Genomic DNA, 13,983 nt, shown 5'->3' with positions numbered 1-13,983 from the left:
GGGGCAGTGGGGCAAGCAGGGAGGGCTTCGTGGAGGATAGGGAGGGCTCGAGGAAGCAGAGAGCAGTGAGGAGGACGCTACTGAAGCAGAGGCGGTGTAAACAAATGGGGGACAGTGAGATTGTCATCACGCGGGGAATGGCTTGTCACACACCACTTGGTATCCAGAAGCAGCAACCTGCTCAAGATGGGAGCAATTTAGTACATATAAGTGACAACTTAATCAGAAAGTAGACACTGTATAACGATTTCTGGATATCCAAGTTAAAGAAACATGCCTGGTTGTCAAGACGAACAGGAATGAGGACCTGCAGTGCTGGCAGGATGTCACACCAGTGGCCTCTTTTCTCTGTTGCTCTCTCCGTGCCTGGCTTCTCTTGGACCAGCTTCGCTTATTCTCTCTGCACATGGTCCAGCCTGCAAGCCCCACAGGTGCCTCACAGCCTCCAAGCCCATAAGACATTCCAGTCTAGCTCTGCAACTGACTAGAGCCTCTGTGAGACCCACCCTAGGTCCATTCCAGACCCGGTCAGCTGTGGTGCGGGAAAGGTGGTGCCCAGGGCTGCAGGGATCTGCTCCCACGAGGTGGAAGATGCTTCTGAGAAGGAGGCCCAGGAACTCCAGTGGTGTGTCAACTACAGGGCACACTCACAAAGTCAGCTGGACCAGACAAGAGGATTTATATGAAAAGAGCTGGGGATGGAATTGGATCACTGAGGTTGACCAGCTGAAGGCCTAGCAGGATGATGTACAGCATCTTTAGGCAAGAGAGAGTCGGAGCTGTAGAAATACTTCAATACTGGGCTCCAGGCTCTCTGTGGTGTATCCTGCACCTCTCCTAGAAACGCCTTCCTGAAGAAGAGGACCAGGGAGAGCCAGCCCAAGCAATCCGGGGCTCCACTGCAGAACTATTTTCTACTCAAAAAAAAGTGCTGTTGTGAGCAGTTTAATGACCCGCCTCCTCTCATTAGAGGCTGCCCTCCTCACACCCAGAAGGGCAGAGACCTCCGCAGCCCACGACTGCATGGCAGGTGCACATGGAGATCGCCAGGCCTCCAGGCCGGGCTGTGCTGACTGGCCCTGATTGCCATGCTGAGAAGCAGAACAGACCTGTCTCATCTCAGAGGGCCAGTGCTAAGCCATGGAGCATGCGCCCTGCTACCTCTCCTGACAGTAGATCATTAAAACGGCCTCCAGGGAGGGCATGAAGGTGAGGAAGGGGCACAGACAAAGGTCAGTGTTTAGCAATCACACCTCTCTCGGAGTAGCTTTGTGTAGGTTATACTCTTCTGGTTGCAAAAGCTGAGCTAGCATTGGCAAGAAGGAGAAATAATGGCAAGAACACAGAGTCCTATGGGACCCACTAGGTTTTGAGGCAGCACAGAGCCAGGGACTGGAGCTGTGTAGGAAGATAGGGGGCCTCCTCTCTCTCTACCTCATCGCTGCTTCTCTCAGTATGCCTACTTCATTCTTTTTTCGCCCAACAGAGTAGCCAACCCTTCTTTCCTGTCCACGAGGCAAAATGGCGGTCACCAACAGCTCCCGAATTCATTTGGCCTCCTGTTAACAGAGTGAGCCAACTAAGCCTGCCATCCCTTAGTTCCAGCCTCTGTTTATTGGGAAGCAGCTGACTGGCTTAGCCAGCATTGGCCATGGTGGACCAGCCACCAACTGTGGCCTGGGGTTGTGGCCATGCTATATGGGCATGGCTTCTCTCACTGTAAGATGTTTGGGGCTGGGAGGGGACAGTCATCAGAGAGTGGGCAGTGATACAGTGGGCTGGGAGACATCCCCAAGCTGCTCCTCTATGACCTCACTATGTAGGTCCTCGTACATGAAATCCCATTTTTTTTCCATTTTAGGTAATTTTATTAAGATCATCACAGTTATGTACATATATGTCCTTCAGAATACAGAATAGTGGCTGTTACACCTATCCTTGAATGAATATGATATTCTTAATACTTGTTTTGGGTTTTTTTTTTGCAACGAAAAATAGCCTTTTTTAAATTGAAGTATAGTCAGTTACAATGTGTCAATTTCTGGTGTACAGCATCATAATATACATACATATATTTGTTTTCATTTTCCCATTCTTTAATATCATGGGGTGCTTACTCTGTGTTTCCAAGATTTCCTGTTACCTACATAATTTTTTTTAATCAACTCACTTATTTTACTTAAGTAAATTTTTGCCTTGGCTTAAGCAACAGTAGTTATTAAGCTGTAGGTTTGATTTGTTCTTAAAATACTTTTTTTCTAGCACAGATCAGAACAAGTGCACACCTTTAAAATAAGAAGTCTTCATCCGTGAGTTCCTGAAATGGTTTCATGTACCCCCAGTGACATGAGTGCCTCACTTCGGGACATTTACCCCCAGAAGGTCTCAGTAAAGAGAAGACAAATTGGTTCTTGGAGCCAGGCAGGCCTGAGTTCAAATTCCCTTTCTAAGCTATTCAATCCTTGGCAAGTCACAAAAACTCTGCAAGCCTCAGTTTTTCCATTTTTTAAAAATAATTGTTTTAATGATTATTTTAACTAAGACATACTTGACATATAACATTGTCTAAGTCCAAGGTGCACAACATGTTGATTTGGTACAATATGATCACTACCAGGGCGTTAGCTCACCCCTCTATCACATCACAAAATACTACTTGCTGTTATTTATGTGGTGAGAACATTAAGTTCCAAGTAAGATGAGTCAGACAGAGAAAGACAAATACTGTATGATTTCACTTTTATGTGGAATCTGAAAAAGCCAAGCTCATGGGAACAGAGAGCGTGGTTTTTACTAGGGGCTGGGGGGTCAGGGGATGGGGGACCTCTTATTACAGGACACAGACTTCGAACTGGAAGATGAATACCTGCTAGAGAGCTGGTGCACAACAGAGTGGTAGTAATTTTTGCATTTGTTAAAGCAGACACGAACAATACCCACCTCAAAGAGGTGTTGTAAGGTTTAGAGCAGGGGAAGTTCAGGAGGTGCCAGGCTGGCTGCAAGTGCCACAGGGGGGCAAACCCATCAACACCTGCAAGGGTGGGCGTGGCTCCTGAAACACCACTGCTGGCTTAGCCCTGGCACCGTCTTGGGCCCATACACCTCAGAGACCACGCCGCACCCGTTATGGTGAACCACACTCCTGGATGAGATCCCTCCAGAAGAACGCAGGAATGGCAGCCCAGTCTGGTGGTGAAAGTGTTGGGACTTGGCAGAGCCAGACTGCAATACCAAGTCGGAGAGGGGCGGGTATAAGCCAAGAGGTAGAACACATGCTTAGCATGTACAAGGTCCTGGGTTCAATCCCCAGTACCTCCTCTAAAGGTAAACAAATAAATAAACCTAATTCCCCCCCCCCCTCCCCAAGAAAAAGACCAAAAAAAAAAAAAAAAGAAAAAAGAAATACCAGGGCAGCCATTTATTTGGCTGAGTGACCTTGAGAAAGTGGCTTAACTTTTCTGAGCTTCCGTTTCTTCATCTGTAAAAATGATGATAATACTTCCTCATAAAAGGCTTTTGTGAGGATCAGATGAGAGGGAGAGCCGGCCCTGCACAGCCTTTCATCTGCCTCTACTCTGTGCCTGCAGTGTAACCAGCAGTCACCTGCCATTAGCCACCATGACTGTGACGTTCCCACACACGCCTTGACAAGAGCCGCTATTTCGGGGACGCCACAAACCGGGCTGGCTGCTGGAGGGGGACTCCGTGGGAAAACAAGCCTGACCATCAGCTTCATGAGCTCTGACAGTAATGTGCCTAGCAATGAAAACAGCCGTCATTTTCCACAGCAAAAAAAGAAGGGGAAAAAAATCATCCCCCAAACCTTTGTAAATGAGAAATAATTCATGCATGAAGAAAGTCATTCTGGGGAGATATTATTAAAATGCTACCCTTTCTTGCTATTAGAAGAACAAAATAGGCTGAGAAAACTGGGGGAGGAGGAAGGGAAATCTTCTCCCACATCTGCAGCTTCAAAATACATGTGAAATGGCCTCTCTTTAACATTTGAAACTGTTCCTTCTCATTCGGGACCAGCTACAAAGGGAAAAAAATGGGAAATCTCTCATTGGACTCATAAGGACCCTTTAAAATTTTTTATTTTTTTTATAAAGCCACAGGGGCGGTGGGGAGGAGGGAGAGCATCTTTTTCTATCCAGATGCAAAGCTGACCCTCAGGGGTTTGCCTTGGTGGTCTTGGGTGTGGGGAGGAAGAAACTGCAAAAGGAAGGGGTGCTCGGGGGCTCCGTGAAAGAACTTGGGATCGGGACCTCACATGAATCAGGACTGCAAACTGACCGCCAAGAGGGTCAGGCAGGTCATCTAAATAAACAGGTGGAGAATGGAAGTGACTAGAGAGGTTCATTCTCCATCTAAACTGAGGCAGCTGCTGCTCAGCTCCACCAAATCCCCATGTCGAAAAATGAACTCAAAATTTCCAGATCTTCCAGTCTTTCCAGAAAAGCCCCAAATTTGGATTTTTTTATATGTAATATATTTTTATTGAAGTACAGTCAGTTTACAATGTTGTGTCAATTTCTGGTGTACAGCACAAAGCGTCAGTCATATAGGTACATATATATCTTCATTTTCATATTTTTTCACCATAACTTACAAGATATTGAATATAGTTCCCTGTGCTATAAAAATTTGGACTTTTATTTATAATTTCTTTTCAGTTCATAATTATATATATATATAATTTAACACTAAGCTAGCTGACCAAAGAAACACATCCAGGGGCCACATTTGATCCAGGGCAACTGGTTTTCCACCTCTAATTTGGATGTTTTGCCCTTGGCCTACTCTTTTGCTCACTACAGGGGTTCCAGACTGCTCTGCTAGTGCAGAGTGAAGGGGTGTCTTTCCAGAAGCCCTGTCTCATGACCATTGAAGGCCACCTGCCCCTGTGTCATTAGTGGAGGAAAATTTACATCCACACCTGCTTACTGATCCTCTCCAGAACATTTGTTCCTCAAAACCACTGCATTTTTTGAGGAGGACTATTTTTCAATCTCAGATGTATTTTCAGCCGGGATGTTCTCTTTGACACCAGCATAATCTACTGTGACATCGCCCGTTCACTTGACAAATGACAAGACAGGGACCTGATGATTGGGACAGCTTCCCAGCTGCAGGCTGGCCCACCGCTACTGCAGGGTTCTCAGGGGACCCCAGGGAGCGCTGGCCGCCCCCTCTGCCCCCGCAGGTCACCTGATTTATGGCTCTGCCCGAGATGAAAACTTCTGGCTTTCTGTCATAAATCCAAGAGATGTATTTTTCTGTTTTAGTCATTTAAACATGCAATCTTGGGATGGCTGCAGCCTCCCCAGAGGGTAATGTGTTTTGACATCCATATTTAGGGCTGACATTAGAAGGCTCCCAGAGAAATAGCCTTGACATGATATCCCTTCTAAATGGATGGCACAAACGGCTTCCCGGCTGGTTTATGACAACTGTTCCACTGAGGGCAAGACTCAGGCATCTATAGAATTCAAGCTATTTGAGGGCCAAAAGCACCTTCATAACCATAACCGTAACATGGGGATAATAATGCTTATTCTAAGGGTCCTTGCTGGGATTAACTGAGAAAAATCCATGCATAATATATAATGTTCCAAGAGGAGATCAAATGTTGGTTCCATTCTGTTTCTTATCTAGAAAATTTTATCTCCAAATCATTAAACAAAAGGCAAGGGAAGAATTACATTTATTACATTTTAAATTTAAAGATTTTTTAACATTTTTTATTCAGTAATAGTCATTTTACAATGTTGTCTCAAATTCCAATGTAGAGCACAATTTTTCAGCTATACATGAACATACATATATTCATTGTCACATTTTTTTTTCTCTGTGAGCTACCACAAGATCCTGCATATATTTCCCTGTGCTATACAGTATAATCTTGTTTATCTACTCTGCATTTTAAAATTCCAGTCTGTCCCTTCTTACCCCCCTCCCCCCTGGGCAACCACAAGCTTGTACTCTATGTCTATGAGTCTGTTTCTGTTTTGTATTTATGTTGTTGTTTTTTTTTTTTTAAGATTCCTCATATAAGCAATCTCACATGATATTTTTCTCTCTCTCTCTGGCTCACTTCACTCAGAATGACGTACTCCAGGAACATCCATGTTGCTGCAAATCGCGTTATGTTGTCAGTTTTTGTGGCTGAATAGTATTCCATTGTATTAATATACCACTTCTTCTTTATTCAGTCATCTGTTGATGGATATTTAGGTTGTTTCCATGTCTTGGCTATTGTAAATAGTGCTGCTATGAACATTGGGGTGCAGGTGTCATTTTGAAGTAGGGTTTCTTCTGTATATATGCCCAGGAGCAGGATTCCTGGGTCATATGGTAAGTCTTTTCCTAGTCTTTTGAGGAATCTCCATACTGTTTTCCACACTGGCTTTCTTGCTTCCCTCTCCCACTCTTAATGATTTAGATGTCTTCTTTTACAGTTTTGTGTTTATCCTTTTTGTAATTCATGGCAGTTATCTCCTTTCCTCTTAGGAGTTTTTCATTTTTGTAGCATCCTGCTTCTTTTCTATTTAGAGTAGACCTGTCAATATTTCTTTTAGCATGGGTTTAGTGTTGCTAAACTCTTAGTTTTTGCTTGTCTGTGAACTTCTTTATCTCTCCTATTCTAAAGGATAGCCTTGCTGGATAAATTATCCTAGGCTGCATCTTTTTTTCATTCAGGACTTTGAATATATCTTGCCACTCCCTTCTGGCCTGTACTGTTTGTGTAGAGAAATCAGCTGAGAGCCTTATGGGGGTTCCCTTGTAACTCACTCTTTGCTTTTCTCTTGCTGCCTTTAGGATCATTTCTTTATCCTTGACTCTGGCCACCTTGATTATAATATGTCTTGGTGTGGGTCTGTTTGGGACCCTCTGAGCCTCCTGTACTTGGATATCTGATTCCTTTAGGTTTGGAGAGTTTTCAGCCATGATTTCTTCTTATAACTTTTCGATTCCCTTTATTCTTTCTTCCCCTTTTAGAACCCCTATTATGTGTAGATTGGCACGCTTTATATTATCCCATAGGTCCCTTATATTGTTTTCATTGTTTTTTATTTGTTTTTCTCTCAGCTGTTCTGATTGGGTGCTTTCTGTTGTCCAGTCTTCTAGGTCACTTATTCGTTCCTCTGCATTATCTAGCCTGCTTTGTACAGCCTTTAGGTCAGATCTCATCTCAGCAAATGAGTTTACTAATTCTACTTGTTTCTTCTTTATAGCTTCTATTTCATTTTTGACATATTTTATATCTCTAAACACTATTTCTTTTAGTTCCTTCAGTACTTTGATCACTCCTTTTTTGAAATCTTGATCTAGTAGGCCATCAATGTCTATTTCCTTGATCATTCTTTCAGGGAACTTCTCTTGATCTTTTAATTGGGAGTGGTTCCTCTGCTTCTTCATATTGTTCATATCTCTCTGGCGCTGGCTTAAGGAGTATCAGTTATCTAGTTCTCTTGGAGATGGTGTGCTCTTAATGATTTTATTGAGAGGTCTTTGTGTCTTCGCCCTGTTTTGCAAACTCAGCTTGCTGTTTCCAGAGGCCCTCTGTTGGTGCCCTTGTCTGTGCTGCTCCCAGTGGCTGTTGGTTAACAGAGCACGCCCCCTCTCAACACTGGATCAGCTAAGCTCTTACCCAGTGGGCGGGCAGGTCACTTCCCCTCCTGATGCCACAGTCAGATGCTGCACTTGTGGGGAGGCAGGTGGGTGGATCACGCCCCCTCCCAGCACCATGGTCAGGGGTTGCATTCCTGCCAGGAGGGCAGGTGACCACCCACCCTCTCCAGGCTCTGGTCACTCCGCTGCTCTGTGCAGCTGCCCGCTCTGCCTCTGGTCAGTGCTCTGAAGGTGGGCTCAGGGAAGACCACGGAATGGCCCCGCCCCTGCTCCATGCCAAATCTCAGCTTCTTGTTTGTCTTGGCAGTGCAAGTTCTCTGAGGTGCCAGGGCAGAAAGATCCTATCTGCCTCGGGCTGTAAACAAGTCTCAGTCCTGCCTAGGAGGTTGAGGAGCCCGCGGGTGCGGATTCAGGGCTCAGCCCCGCCCCCGCCCGGGCGCCGCGCACAGGAGGAGAGGGCGGCTGTGGCTGAGCCCCGCCTCTCTTCTCGCAAGAAGCGCCAGTACTGGCGGCACAGGTCTGAGGAGACAAAGGCTATGGCGCCCCTCCCGCCAGGGCACAACAGCCGTGTTGCTTTGCTTTTTTCACAATTTATGAGTGGCCGAGGTTGTTCTGCTCCATATCCCCTCCCAGCCACAGCGCACAGCCCCCCAGTCTCCCGGGGCCGCCTCAGTGCAGCCCCCCCCCCCCCCCCCCGGTCCTCCGCCCAGATCAGGTGGCCTGTCCTGGCCCCAGCTGCTGGCTCGTGTCTCTGGATGGGTGTTGCGGGGACCCTTTGTGCCTGTTTAACTTAGTTCTGTCAGTCAAGGGGTGCTTGGGGCAGATCTGAGCCTTGGAGGCTCCCCCTCCATCATGCTGTCCTCTCCGTTGGAGAGGGGAGAACCAGTGAACGAGCGCCAGTCATCCTTTGCCATTCCCTCCCTGCAGGATCGGTCCTGCACTGTTTTGCTTTTTCTTCTTTCTTTTTTCCTTTTCTCCTACCAGATTTTTGGTGTCTTTGTCTTTTGAAGAGGGCGATGTTGTTGGAGATTGGCAGGTGCTCTGGTTGGCTGAGTAGGTCTGTAGATGTGAGTTTTGGTGTATTTGTGGGAGAGGGTGAGCTACAAGCATCCTTCTACTCCACCATCTTGCTTCTCCTTTAAATTTAAAGATTTTAAAATTAAACATTTTAAACTTAAACGTTTCAAGCTTCATTATTAGATGTTTATGAAAATGTATTTTCATGAAAGCAGAGTGTCTTGGGTTTATCTGACACCCTTCTTCAATAAGAACCCAAAGTTTTCGTGTGGTGATTTCATGGGTCCACACATGGGAATAGCTGAGCATATGCCTTTGGGTGTATCACTTGTCTTCTCCAGATTTCAGTTTGCTTCTCTGTGAAGTATGATAATGTGACACTCTATCTAATGTGCAGGGTTGGCGTGGGGAAAAAAAAAAACTTGGTAAGCTATGTGAATGCACTTTAAAGCATGTGAAAAACAATATACAAGCTCAAGATATTAGTTGCATCTTCCCAGTCCATTTGCGATTTCACGACTATCCCCTTACACGTCTGGTATGATTCGGGCCCCCTGCTCATCAGAAGCTGAGACTGAATCCATTTTAGTAAGAAAGCAGGCCATGGGGCAGAGGGGGTGCACACTGGACCGGGGAGCAGAAACGCCGGCCTCAGGGCTACACTGGGGCCCGGCAGGGTAAGCACTTACCATGTTCCTCCACCCCTCAGCTCACTCTTGGCTTTTCCCTTTCTCTCGAATCCCCAACCAAAACGGATCCCACTCATGGCCACTTCACCAGTCCAAGGCTCTGCCTGCCATCTGTTACAACAGCCTCCTCACTGGTCCCCGCCTCCCCCTTGCCCTCCCTCCTCCCTCTATAGTCTAGTCTCCGTGCAACAACCAGAGGCATTTCTCATAGTGGAAGTCAGACCAAGGCCCTGCTCTGTTCAGCTCACAGCCCTCCAGTGGCACTCCACCTCCTGGAGGACAAAGCCGGGTCCTACCATGGACCTAATGGACTTGCCTGAGCTGAGCCCCAGCTCCCTCTCCACCTTCTCTGCCTGCAGCTGCACAGGCCACCTAAGCACCTTCCATTTAACCCTCCCACGTGTGGACCCTGATATCTTACAGAGGAGGAAACTGTGGCTCAGAGAGGGAAAGTCACATCCCGAGGTCACGCAGTTAAGAAGTGACAGAATCAGGGTTTGAATTCAAGCATCCCTTTACACCAATCTTATTTAATTTCACTCTGTTGTATGTATTTTATAAGCCACTTCAAGTCCATTTTGGAATTGTAGGAAAGGAGGGAAGAAAGGCAATGAGACAGGCAGAATTCTGGACCTAGACTGGCCATGCCTTTAGACCAAGATTCTTCGGGAGCCAGAAAAACCATTAGCTTGGTAAAATCAGTCTCAGTGTTGTAACCTGAGTTTGTCTGTTGCTTCTAGAATTTCTGCAGACACAAAGAGAGCAAGCATATTTCAACCAGCAGAGAAATCCTGACCAACCAGGCTAGCATTTGAGTTAACGGCACAGAAAATGTAGTTGAGCCATCAGAAAATTCTTTTAATGTCCAGAGTTTCTGTCATTGTGCTGCCATTAACATGATGCTAATGAAATGTAATAAAATGTGGCTTGGAAAGGAAACCCATCTGCTCTGAAACTTCAATTAATATGATTAAGATATAGCTTTTACACAATAAATTTGCATCCGGTACACATTCTGCACTATGGATTATTACAGCAGCACTAATGTCATCACATCAAGTTAAGCTGTGCCCAGTTAGCACTTGCAGCCGGCCTCACCGCCCAGAGCCTCGCTGAGGAGGAGGGCGTGGAGCACCTTGGACTTGACCACCTCCCTGAAAGCACAGCCCCACCGCTCTCAGATCCTCAGGATAGAGCAGCACCCAATCTCCTCCAGCCTCTGCCTCTCACCATTGCATAGTGTCAACCATGTGCATGATGCAGGGAAGTGACCATGACAACAGTCTTGTCTAAGAAAATGCGGGGTTCTGGGACTGAGAGACGAATGTCCACTCTGCTCTTACAAGAAGGAGCTGGAAGTTGGATGGCATGGACTGCCTTCCTTTGCTTTCTTCTCTCAATGTTCTACCATCAAATTCATTTTCCTGAGTATCTACTATGTGCAAGTCACTGGGGGAGAGGGGAAGAGGTACAAAGAGAACAGAGACAGCCTTGATCCTCGGGGATACACAGAGAGGCTTCCAGAGTAAAATGGGCCACTAGGAAAATCTGATATGGGTCTTCTGCCTTCCTTCTCCCTTTCTCTAGATTTCAACAGAGTCCAGACAAGAAGCAGAGAGGGAACACCAGCCTTCCTTTTCCCTCAGTGGTAGAAAGGCACTCACACCAAAGCCAGAAGGCTGAGTACATCACAGTTTGAGCGGGGCTGACCCTTCTGCTCCCTCTTGTTGCTACAACTCTGCCTCTGTACCCCACTTTACTGAATTGAGATTGGAGGGTAAAGTTTTGGATGAAGTAGAAAAGGCAGCTTTATTTCTTTGCCAGACAAAGGAGGTTACAGTAGGCTAATGCCTCCAAGACATTGAACTTGCTAGGAAGGGAAGTCAGGGGATTTTATAGTAAAAGTTCAAGAGTTCAAGAGGCAGTGCTGGTTTCCATAGAGATTGCACACAGAGTAACAAATTGTTGCAAAATTGTTCTTGCTTTTGCAGATGCAATGGTTCTCTTCCTTCTGCTGGGTATGATGTTTTCCTCTGGCTTTGGGAATCTCCTAATATTCTTATGCCTAGAACAAATGGTGCTTATGAAGGGGGTCTGTGGAGAAGTGCTCTAGAGAAAAACTTGAGCAATTTTAAAGTCAGGTTGATGAATGCTTTTAGCATTTTAGGCAGGTTGAGGCCTGGGACCTCTTGCTGCAGGGTTTGCACAAGCTGGGACATGCACCTCCAACAGCAGAATACAAAGAAGCCAAAAGAGACTCAAAATAACTGCAGTTGGAGACAGTTATGAACAACAGGATATAGAAAACAAAACCCCAACTGCCATTTCTGAGGTGTTGGGAGCAAAAGCAAGGCACTGGGGGCAAAAGCAGGCTGCTGAGCATGATCCCCACCTGCAGCACCACGAGGGCGTTGGGCAGACCACCCCAGCATCCCTCCTCTCCAACCTAATGCTGCAAGAACATGAGAAAAGCCATTTAAACTATTATACAATTAAGCAGTTACAAACACCATATGGCCACTGATGACAATAGGGTCCTGCTCAGTTGCACTCTCTTTCCTCAGCAGGGCAGGCAGGGCAATCCATGCCTTTGACCATGATGACTGGTGCATTGATGTGCACCTGAGAAACCAGACCAGTAAGAACCAGGCCCAGGATTTGCTCTGGGAGCCGTCGGAGAAGTGCTGTCCTTCAGTGGTGACTGCTAAGCTGGAGAAACAGACCTGGAGCTGCTGGGGGCTGTGTTTGCCATCATGGGGGAGGAGTGGAAGGGAGCCAACAGGGAGAAGCAAAGCTTAATTGAAAGGAGAAAGACCAAGAGTCCTGAAGGCATGATTTGAGCATCTAGATCTAGTTGTGCCCAATGGCAGTTTATCCCCTGGACTGCCCAATTGCCAGGCTTGTGAGCTCATCTTTTAAAAGGTAATTTTAAGTTGACTTTCACAGCTGAAGAAGTTCTGGCTGGTACCAAGACAGATGCCACAAAACTACCAGAATTTCCAGGGCCCTGGTGTTGCTAGAGGGGCTTTCAGGGACCCCAGGGATGTTGCAGAACTGAGCTGGGGCCTCTCAGAGGCCAGTTGACTGAGGTCTGAGCAGAGGCTGCAGCCTCACATAGCCCAGACTCTTCCTGGATCCCTCCCCACCCACTCCCTCCTTGTCCCCTACTCTTTGCCATGGAAATAACCTAGCAGCCTCAAAAATGTTTCAGGGAACTTGCTCCAATTGATTCATACTTTGTGAATCATTTTAGCCTTTGCTCTCTCACCTGAGTCACAATTTCAAAAGGCTCATAGACTGTGAGCCCCAAAACAACACTGGACGCCTCCCTGGGCTGAGTTTTGCACTGGCTCACAGCCTCGTGTTCAGGAGCTATTTCATAGCAGGAGAGCAAGGAGCCCATGGCTACACTCAGTGCATCAGAAACGTTACTCTCAGAGTTAGTAGAGGTGGTGCTGGGGTTACCTCACTCTGAGAGTTATGCCCTGAATTAATGGTCCCAACAGCTGCCTTTGGTTTTACTTCCAAACCCACACTGATAGCTGAGTTGGGCAGGAGGACATAGAAATAAAGAAAGAAGAAAGTTGATATAGATTTTTAACAATGTCCCCATGCCTTAGTTGCTGCCTCGGCAGATGGTAATACTTTGATGGGGTCGTTGTGAGGATTCCATAAGCTAAGGTTTTAATATTGCTCATCTCAGGGCTTGACACATATGAAGTTTTCTGTAAACTTAATGTTTACCTTCCAGGCACCAAGCTAGGAGTGTTGGCATATCTTCTCATCTAATCATCACAAAATCCCTATTGGGTAGATATTATTGTTCTTGTTTTACAGGCAGCTCAGGCTGTTTGTTGTAAAAATCAGAAACAGACTGGTTCTCTTAGGCAAAAAGGAATGTGATGAAAGGATATCAGGAATTCAAAGAATCGCTGGGAGGTTGGAGGACCAGGCTAAGGGGTGGGTGGGAGCCAAGGTCATGCAGCAGGACCTGTCTGGCCCACACTCCCTACCAGGTTGGACAGGGAACAGACCTCCAGATGGTCACTCCAGCTTTTACCAGTCGGCAAGGTCATCAGATGGAGAAGCTGACTGACTGAGCTTACATCAGCTACCTGTCCCCTGACTGGGGTAGGGGAGAGATGGAAGGAAGAGAAAGGATTTGTGTCCCTCAGTTTCTTTGGTAAGTGGTGAGCATACCAACTGCCCTTCTTCAAAAGTATACAATGGGTATTTCCCAATGGAGATCAGGGGAAAGGGGAATTTGATTCAGGACAGTTTACTAATCCACAGGATCACTCAAGGGATAGAGATTACAAGATGTTTAATTACTTGCTCAAGCTCATTCTCTCTCTCCTACACACATGTGCACACATACACACACACACTTTAAGTAAAGAATGAGACCTTGAAACTGTGTCTGGCTCTGGATCCTCCTTTCTGTCCACCTTTCTAGAATAGAATGCTGAAAAGTGAAAAGGGGAGGTATGGTGGGAAAAGACACCAAAAAAGAAGTGAATAACAAATAGGGTGCTCAGATGAGCCTCACAATTATATAGAGGGACACCCAAGGCAGGTCAGACCAGCCCAGATGAGAAGAGGTAGAAAGACTATGTGGGGTGGGCTGGAAGAAGAAGCTGTC

The 13,983-nt window shown here is 46.3% G+C and overlaps 1 long non-coding RNA gene across 1 annotated transcript; it reads right to left on the bottom strand.

The window, feature by feature from the left end:
* Positions 1–1,615: 1,615 nt before the first annotated feature.
* On the bottom strand, positions 1,616–7,768 carry LOC116666072. Its single transcript, XR_004322947.1, has 3 exons — positions 7,620–7,768; positions 2,561–2,565; positions 1,616–1,626 (listed from the first exon to the last, which is right to left on the bottom strand). It is a non-coding gene; the product is annotated as an uncharacterized LOC116666072 (long non-coding RNA).
* Positions 7,769–13,983: the final 6,215 nt, after the last annotated feature.

Source organism: Camelus ferus, chromosome 9 (genome assembly GCF_009834535.1).
Source record: "Camelus ferus isolate YT-003-E chromosome 9, BCGSAC_Cfer_1.0, whole genome shotgun sequence".
In the NCBI taxonomy this organism is placed as follows: Eukaryota; Metazoa; Chordata; class Mammalia; order Artiodactyla; family Camelidae; genus Camelus; species Camelus ferus.
Note: the sequence above shows the minus strand (reverse complement) of the source record. Positions and strands in the feature narration are given on the sequence as shown.